Below are 8,730 nucleotides of genomic sequence, written 5' to 3'. Positions count from 1 at the left end.
CTCCCTCTAGGAGTTGGAAGAGGAGGGTTAACAGTCTTCCTCTCTGAGTAGAACAAAGGCCACTCACTTCAGTGCAAGAAATCAGGAAACTTGTCCAGGTGGGATGTATGATTGCATCACCCCAGCTGAGGTGAATTAGATCATTTTACCAGACATAAAAATCAGTGACACTCCAGCAGGTGGATTAGCTAGGACTAGGCTCAATTTGTTCTTGTAGAAATAGTAAGTATAAGCTAGGGTGGGGGAGGAAAGCTTATTGCTCTCTGGACAGAGTCTTTGGCTGTACATATTTGTCCTTGTGGTTAATTTCATCTGGAAAATAGGCTGAGGGAAATAATCCTTTTGAAGTGGAGTCATGACCAACAATGGCAACACACAGGCAAAGCAGCATCAGCAACAGGAAATCCATCTCCTAGAGATGTTACAGGTGGGCCTAAATCTCAGCAATGCAAACCTGTGGAGTGCAGGTTGATGTAGTATAGAGCCTTGTGTATGAATCAACCCAGGTAAAAGGACCTATAATGGGTTTGCAGAGACAGGGGGAAAGTGTAACAGAATTTTGGGTTTGGATTTGCGTGTGCACACAGGTAATAGTGTGGTGGTAACTCATTGTGATTGAGGTTGATTTCTATGAATAGAACTTCATTTTAAGAGCCTCTGGGAGAGAGGAGGAAGTGCTACCTTGCAGCTAATGCTGATCTCCTTCAAGAAGCATGGCTGATGGATGCAAACCTATGGGATGTCCTGAGTGGCATGGCTGTAAGTCTAAAAAACTGTTGTAATGTATGGCCAAAGATGACCTACACAAAGAACACAGGGTGCATTTGGGGGCAAGAAGAGGAACATAGTGACTCAAGCTGGGTGCTTCAGTGGAGCCTAAGGCAGGTAGGTGCCCCGATGCCATTGACTTTGTGCAGGTAATTTCCACTTAAGGTGCTCAGAGCTATTTGACCTACCTGCTTAAGGCTCCTTTGAAGATCCCAGCTCCACTCTTGAACTAGCTGTATCTGAATTGAAACACACTATAGAAGTTGTAGGGAGCCAACTTTACAGTTAAAAGTGTAGAGACTGGGCAGTGGATGGCCTCTCCTTTCAGTTAATGTACATGGCTGTATCTACAATATTGCATGTTGCTTAACTGACAAGCTGGCCTACTGTAAATAGAGATCTACAGGTAAGCACTGATAAGAATACAAGAGCCAGGATGGGTGGCTCCAGACAATCGCACTTGGAGCAGGCCCTATGCAATACGTCTGTCAAAGGCATATGCAGGAGCCGGTACTGCTATCATCCTGCGCCCTCTCTGTGGGGTCACGTGTTACATTGCCACTCTTGTCCCTTCATGTGGACACATGCTATCACCTCAAACTGCCAAATATACAATTACACACAATTGTTACAAGAGTGCCCTTTGTCCTGAAGCTATACATGCAGCGATAGTATCAATATGACCACACCCTGCATGAGGCAAGCCCTATTTACTCATTCATAACAGATTATGGCAGCCATTTATTGAACATCACAGCTCCAAAGCCCAACCCCTGTAAACACTCGCTATGCAAACCTACTGTGTAACAGTGTGTCAATCCGCATCAGAAGTATGCCCTGGTAAAGCACCTAGAGGCTCGTTGAAGGGGACGATGGTGCCCAAGGAAGAGTGGTATGTATTTAGAGGAGTAGATTATTCAGGATCTTAAATGTCTTCGCAAAAAGACAAGGAGTACTTGTGGCATCTTAGAGACTAACCAATTTATTTGAGCATAAGCTTTCGTGAGCTACAGCCCACTTCATCGGATGCTCACGAAAGCTTATGCTGAAATAAATGTGTTAGTCTCTAAGGTGCCACAAGTACTCCTTTTCTTTTTGCGAATACAGACTAACACGGCTGCTACTCTGAAACCTGTTAAATGTGTTCATGGCCTTTCAGTACTACAGCCGATCAGCGGAGACCTCCACTACCATTGCTTTGGGACAAAGGAACATTGTTCATTCGCCCTGGGGTCAGGCCTGGGAGCCACTGAGATGTATTGGGTGCAGTCTGATTTGTAATTGTTCTTAATTTCTCTCATATGCCCAAATGTCACAAGGGTGGATGCAGTAGAGCGAGAGAGCAAACAGTGGATGTCAGCTCTGTGTGCTATGTGGCCCTGTGCTAGTAGTGACCGTTGGTGACGTGTACTTCTAACAAATGATACATGGCACTTTCATATTGTCAAAGCACTGTGCAAACTGACCCAGGCAGGAAGAGGAAGAGTGGGGAAAATGAGGAAGTGCCTTCACCTCCATTTTGTACCTAGACGCTAAATGTAGTTTTCACCAATGAGAGGAAGGACCCAGCAACTTAATTTCTATTCCCAGCTTTCAGATGGACTAAGTAGGGAAACTATATAAGTGATGCCAAAATTGAGGCATGCAGTAGCAACCCTACTCAAACATTAAAATACAACCACAACATGGTGATGGCACTGATATCTTCAAGGGGTGTACGTCATAATAGATCCAGGATGAGAGAAGTGTCCTCAGTGGAGAGGACAGCAGGGGCAAGGATGCTGCTAAAACAGTGCGGCATTCATGGCTCCAAACTCTTTGTGTTGCAATATGACATAGTCAGTGTTATGTGACAGGTAGTTCAATGAAGGGTGGCTGGAGGACCATGTTGCATAAATGTCATGGTATATACATGTGAGTGGCTTTATCCTTACAGGAATAATCTCACACATGATTGATTTCTGTGTATCAGCCTATAGACTGACACAGAGCTCAGTAGTGTGTCCACTGAGGTTACATCACACTGGTAGGTATAAATTGTCGGCTGTAGGCAGCTCAATTGTGACAGCATCTTAATTAAACCAAGTGGCATAGTCATGGCATGCAGTGACACAGATTCAGTCAGCCTCAGAACAGCTTGATCAGGGCAACAGAACAGCAAGTCACAAGCTGTTGTCAGCTGTGTCTTTGTAGACAACAGCTGTAGGTGGTGGATATTGCCTGACTGCTGGCCATCAGGCAGACAGCGTAGCTGAGAACCGTTAATGTAGGCCCCACAATGAGCTGCTTTAGACGAAGCTAATAAGGTATATCTGCATGTCTTATGTTTCGCTTTCCTTGTTTATATGAATAGAATAAATCCTGCTGCTTCTGTATTTATGGTTCTGTATTTATCTTTAAGGTTCTGGCAAGGTGAGGGTTTGTGGGGAAATAGTGTAATAATGCCATGGGCCTGACTGGACAAGTGTGATTCATCCATAGGGAAAATGCCTCCTTTGAGATGTCTGCAGCAATAAATCTTGAGTCAACAATTGCTATTCATATTTGTCCTAGACACCTATACCATACCTGGCTATTTCATGACAGCTGTCTTTTAGAGGTGGGCTGGGGACAGTGTGTTTGGATCCAGATTAGGTTTAGGCTGGGGATGTGCTCAGTTCAAAGATGAATCAAGGCTTAAGTTCAGGGCTGAGTTTGAATTCAACTTAAAGATACCAAAAACGTCTGTGGTGCTCTTGTGAGATGTCAGCCCCGTTGTGGTTGAAAATTCATGTGATCAGTTGTGGTCACCAGATTGCTGCTGCCTTAGGCTAGATCCAGATGGTAGAACTTGATCCTCCTTGTTTTGGATCTGACCCTAAACGAAAATAACTGAGGTGGGTCTGGTTGCAGAGTTCAAATTCAAAACACCGCCTGCTGAATCTTGAAATTTGAAGGAGTTTAGATTCAGATCCTGGCTTTCGACTCATATTGTAGTATTTATTATTTTATTAATACTGCACTATGCTATACCTAAAATATGGACCTTCGTTTTCCCTATTATCCACTCTAACAACAGGAAAATATAGAACAGTGCCTTAGCTTAAGCACATCTGGTAAAGACATCCCTAGAAAAAACTAGCCTTGCAGCATTCTTTGAGACTAACAAAAGCCAGGGTCTGACAGACTTCCAGAAGGGACAAGTTCCACAGTTCCTCCCACAAGAACACACCAATTCTATATTGGGGGGAGGGGGGAAATAGTGATGTAGTTACTGGGTGTTGATGAAATTTCAGCTGTACTTTTCTGCCAGTGCCCTTTGATTAGAGCAACAGTGAATACCTACCTGATACACAAAGCAGCGCGTGGTCTCATAACAGGACCATTGTGCATGATGACAGAAGCAGACATCCAAGCTCATTAAGTATAATGTGATAAAATAAGCAATGAATCCTCTCCTTGGAAGGTTGTGTTAATCACCTGTATCGCATTACCGTGGATACGTTGACGCATCTGAAGTTTGTCTTCTCACTGATTACCTGAGAAATGTGTGAGAGCAGCTCACTAGTGTAAGCAACGTAAACTGATGTCAGGCTTCTTTTGATTTATTAGGGATGTTGCGCATCCTAGGATTATTACTTAATCGTAAGATTATTACTTACCATGTGGCTCTAGCTATGTCTCATACATACTATGTAACACGCAGCATGTACCTAGTTCAGATGTATAGACCATAACTATACATCAGTATGCAACCTCTGCTCACATGCTCTCTGATGTGTCCTCTAAACATGCATATGACTGAAACAGAGGGCTCCTTTGACATATCAGTGGAATGCAGCCACAGTATTGTTGTCTCACTTGCTATTGTCACATAGACTGGCAAGGATTGCATGTGCACAAGAGACAGATGGTTAATATATAGCCCTTGAGATGGGCCACTTTGCTTCTATGGGGCCTGAGCTGGAGAGGTGCTCAGTAGCTGTAACTCCAGTGTCCAATTGAAGTCTATGGGCCAAATTCTCAGCTGATTGATTTTGATAGCGCTATGTTGATTTGCAGCAGCTGAGAATCTAGCCCACAGTCTTAAAGAGGTCTCCTCAGGATCAAACTGCTAGTGGGGGCAAGGTGTCACCATTAAATATCTACTGATCTCATTGTGGCATCTTATCTGTGCCACTCTTGTTTTATCCTATTTATTCCTGCTGCCAAGCCAGATTTACCTAATGTCACTTATGTAGCATGAACTATATATTGTCTGTGGCATCCACTAGGTGCTGCCTGCTACTTAGAAGCCCTATGTGGCATTTATCTGTTGATTACTTGTTACAGTCACTAACTATAAGTCACAGTGAAACACGTGCTTCACTGTGACTTGACAGCACTGATTCTTTCAGCAACACAGACCAGCTGTTCTAGCGAAGTCTGAAATTGCCTAGGTATTTCTTACTCACTATCTGTTGTGTCTGGAGTTGGTGTGTGCCTTCGTTTCTCACAGTCTCTGTGGTTTATCACCCATTCAGATTGCATTACATTACTGCAAAGGGCAGTCTCTTGTTCCTTGGCAGAACATGATCTTTATTTCATTGTCCACATCTGTTTGTCAGCTTTGCAGAAATAGATTCTGATTTACTGTAGCAATAGATAGCTTTGTCTACAGCAGGCCAAAAACAACAATTAGTCTGGCCATTGATCTATTTTGTTTATTTTCTTGACAATTAATGTTAGCATTCTCAAATCTGAACTGCTGAACTCTTCACACTAACTTCTACCTTCTATTGTCTGTGCAGCTGCTTGCTCCGTGATGTTAAACAGTTGATTAGAGATGTTACTGGCCACTATAACTGAAAACATTGGACATCTGTGAGCAACTACTGCTTTTGAACCTCAGTGACTTTCTGATCATCTGGCCCTCTCTTGTTCTCAGAACTGTTCCTTCTACACTAGCCTGTCTACCCACTCAGCTGGATCCACCATCTGGCTCTGCATTTGCTGCTTTTGATTTGTTAGATGGTCAGTGAGTGGGTGGGTTTTACTTTTGTCAGCAGCATTCCTGATGTCCTCAAGAAACAATGAGCTGGTGTCCTCATCCTTTTGGTTTTATTTAGAAGTCTTCTGTTTCCCATGTAGACAACCTCTTCCCTTATCTCTGTGCTCAGGTCCTCACTCTGACCGCATTTTGGGGGGCGGGGGGAAGAGGAGAGAGAAATATACCTTGAAGCAGGACAGAATCTCTTTGCTTGGTAGAGGGTAGCAGAGAGAGCCAATGTGTTAGCAAGACCTTAGAGGAGGCTGGTGGAGAAATGAGGCTCTGGAACCCAGCTCTACTGGCTCCAGAACAGTTGCTGTGTCCACGTTATCACCTGACCACTCTGGCAAAGGAGGGAACAGCATCATATGTGCCCTATAGGTTCAAGAACCACTGGATTGCCTGCTTGCATTGGTCCTGATGGGCAGAGTCTACCATGTTCCCTGATTGGCCCTGTTTAAGACCTAGAGGGAACATTTGGAGGCTGTCTGCAACTAGGTGGATCCCAGCTTGGTGCTGCAAACAGATCTTGCTGTGTGCTCCTGATACCTTGCTTTGCTCCTGGTTCATGGCCCTGCTCCTGATACCTGGCCTTGCTTGTGGTCCACTCCTGACTTCTCACCCTGCCTCTGTTCCACTGATCCTACTTCAGCTGATTCACTTGGCTCTGACCTGATGTGGCTCATTGACCTCAACTCCAGCCTGATTCTGCTGTGTGACACTTTGTGTACAGACTGCTGCTCCTGGCTTTGATTCTCTAGACTGAACTTGAACTGCATTGTTGAGACCCTTGAAACCCAGCCCACCACATCGACCCATGCCCCCAGAGCCCCGACAGAAATGTTCTAAGTAGGCAAGACATGCCCATTTCAGGTGGGCAGGTCTGGACTAAATCTGTACAACCTGAGCTTCCATTTTAGGTTCTGTTAATTCTTATGGCTGTGCATAAACAGGGCCAGATTTTCCACAGTGCCCAGGGACAGATATTCACGTGCTCAGCACCACAGCTGAGGCCAGATTTTCAAAAGTACTCACCCTGCTGTTCCCATAGTGATGCTTATGACCATATCTTCAAAAGAGCTCAGCTCCCAATGCACACTCAACATGCTGAGCTCTTTTGAATACCTGGCCACAGTTACGGGTGCTGAGCCATTCTGAAAATTTTGGCCATCTAAGTATGCCCGGTGATTGTTGTCTTCAATAATGGCACATAGACCTCACTTTTGATCGATGCTGGCAGATACTTTGAGTCTGCAGTGTCATCATGGTGATCAAGGAGGTGGAATTCTTTGGAGCAGGCAGCATCTGCAAGTGAAAGTACTGATGAGACATCCTTGAATGTCCTACGGTAGAACCTCAGAATTATGAACACCTTGGGAATGGAGGTTGTTCATAACACTGAACAAAATGTTATGGTGGTTCTTTCAAAAATTTCCAACTGAATATTGACTTAATACAGCTTTGAAACGTTACTATGCGGAAGAAAAATTAAATTAAACAAGCACAGAAACGTTTCCTTACCTTGTAAAATCTTTTTAAACTTTCCCTTTTTTAGTAATTTGTTTACACTGTACTCTATTTGCACAGTGTGGTGTGGTTTTTTTGGTCTCTGCTGCTGCCTGATTGTGTACTTCCGGTTACAAATGAGGTGTGTGGTTGACTGGTCAGTTAGTAACTTTGGTGTTCATAACTCTGAAGTTCTGCTGTGCTTTGTCTCGAATGCAGCCATTTAGGCTCTTTTCTACTTGTATATTTGCTGGATTTTGTTATCATACGACATGTCACCCTGTATTACACTACAGTGATTTCAGGGGTGAAGGCTGACTCCTCTTTATCTCACCCTTTGTGCACACAGATGCTTGAACTACAGAGGATGAAAAGAGGAGAAAGGATGGGGGCCCCAGGACCATTAGTAATCCACAACTGTTGACAAACCATAAAGCAGAAAAAATGGTGGCTTTCAGCTGGCAGCCATGTCCCCTTGGAGAGAATGTTGGCTTGCAAAGGCTGCTGTAGCATGGTAACCCTGGCTGTTTCCTCTCACCCAGGGTAGCATTGCTGCCCCAAAAGCAGGCCATGAAAAATAGATTCCCTAGAGGCAATAGACATTCATATTTTTTTGTTTTTAAGGCCAGAAGGGTCCAAAAGATGATCTAATCTGATTTTCTGTATTTCCCTTGGTGAGGAAATATTTGAGAACCAGCCATCAAATGGTGTGGAAGCTTAGTTCTTCAGCTGGCTGATCCTTTTCTCATTATCCATTAGCTGTGTATACCCTTCTTTTATGGCAGACAAGAGGCTAACAAATTCTGTTCACAGGCCTTCAGTTGGAAAAGTGTAGGGTTCTAACTAACCTTATTTTCCTGTAACTAAGCCTCTTTGTTAAGCCACAATGGTCTACCTGGCATCTGCTGACTGGCTAGAACCAGAAAGGGTATTAATGTCTATATATTAAACATTTCTCGTCAAATGTTGTTTGAACTATAAATGTACCTTGATTTGCAACTTTCAGTTATTCAACTAGAGCGAAGCACCATCAATACAATACACATGGGCAAAGGCTACTCACTTAGTAATGGTTTGCAGCATCAATCCCTGACCCACCTTTATTTACGTGTGTTGAACGGCACATTTGCTCCAAGGTATTTTGCAAGACAAAACTAACTTTGGCTTGTTCAGTCCTGTTACTGAAAAACAAAGACTAAATTCCAAACAGCCCAGAAGGTGCTAAAAGATGTATCAAAGGAAAGGAAAGCACATATTTAATTGCCAAAAATCTGTTATGCAAGAATTTGGACACAAACTTCTGACCCTTAGTATGCCTGTTTTCTCTCCTTCCAGCTGATGACTTCCCCACCACCAATGAGAGAGCCCAATCTCCTTCCTCCCCACCTTACTGGTATGATCCATTTCATTCCTGAATTGCAATATAATCCATTCACCTGCCCTGCACA

At 43.8% G+C, this 8,730-nt stretch overlaps 1 long non-coding RNA gene across 1 annotated transcript; it reads left to right on the top strand.

Moving 5' to 3' along the window:
- Positions 1–204: 204 nt before the first annotated feature.
- Positions 205–8,246, top strand: LOC122464118. Its single transcript, XR_006288014.1, has 2 exons — positions 205–506; positions 7,632–8,246. It is a non-coding gene; the product is annotated as an uncharacterized LOC122464118 (long non-coding RNA).
- Positions 8,247–8,730: the final 484 nt, after the last annotated feature.

This window comes from Chelonia mydas, chromosome 1 (assembly GCF_015237465.2).
Source record: "Chelonia mydas isolate rCheMyd1 chromosome 1, rCheMyd1.pri.v2, whole genome shotgun sequence".
NCBI classification, from domain to species: domain Eukaryota; kingdom Metazoa; phylum Chordata; order Testudines; family Cheloniidae; genus Chelonia; species Chelonia mydas.
The sequence above is the reverse complement of the archived record's forward strand: the minus strand, read 5'-3'. Positions and strand labels throughout refer to the sequence as shown.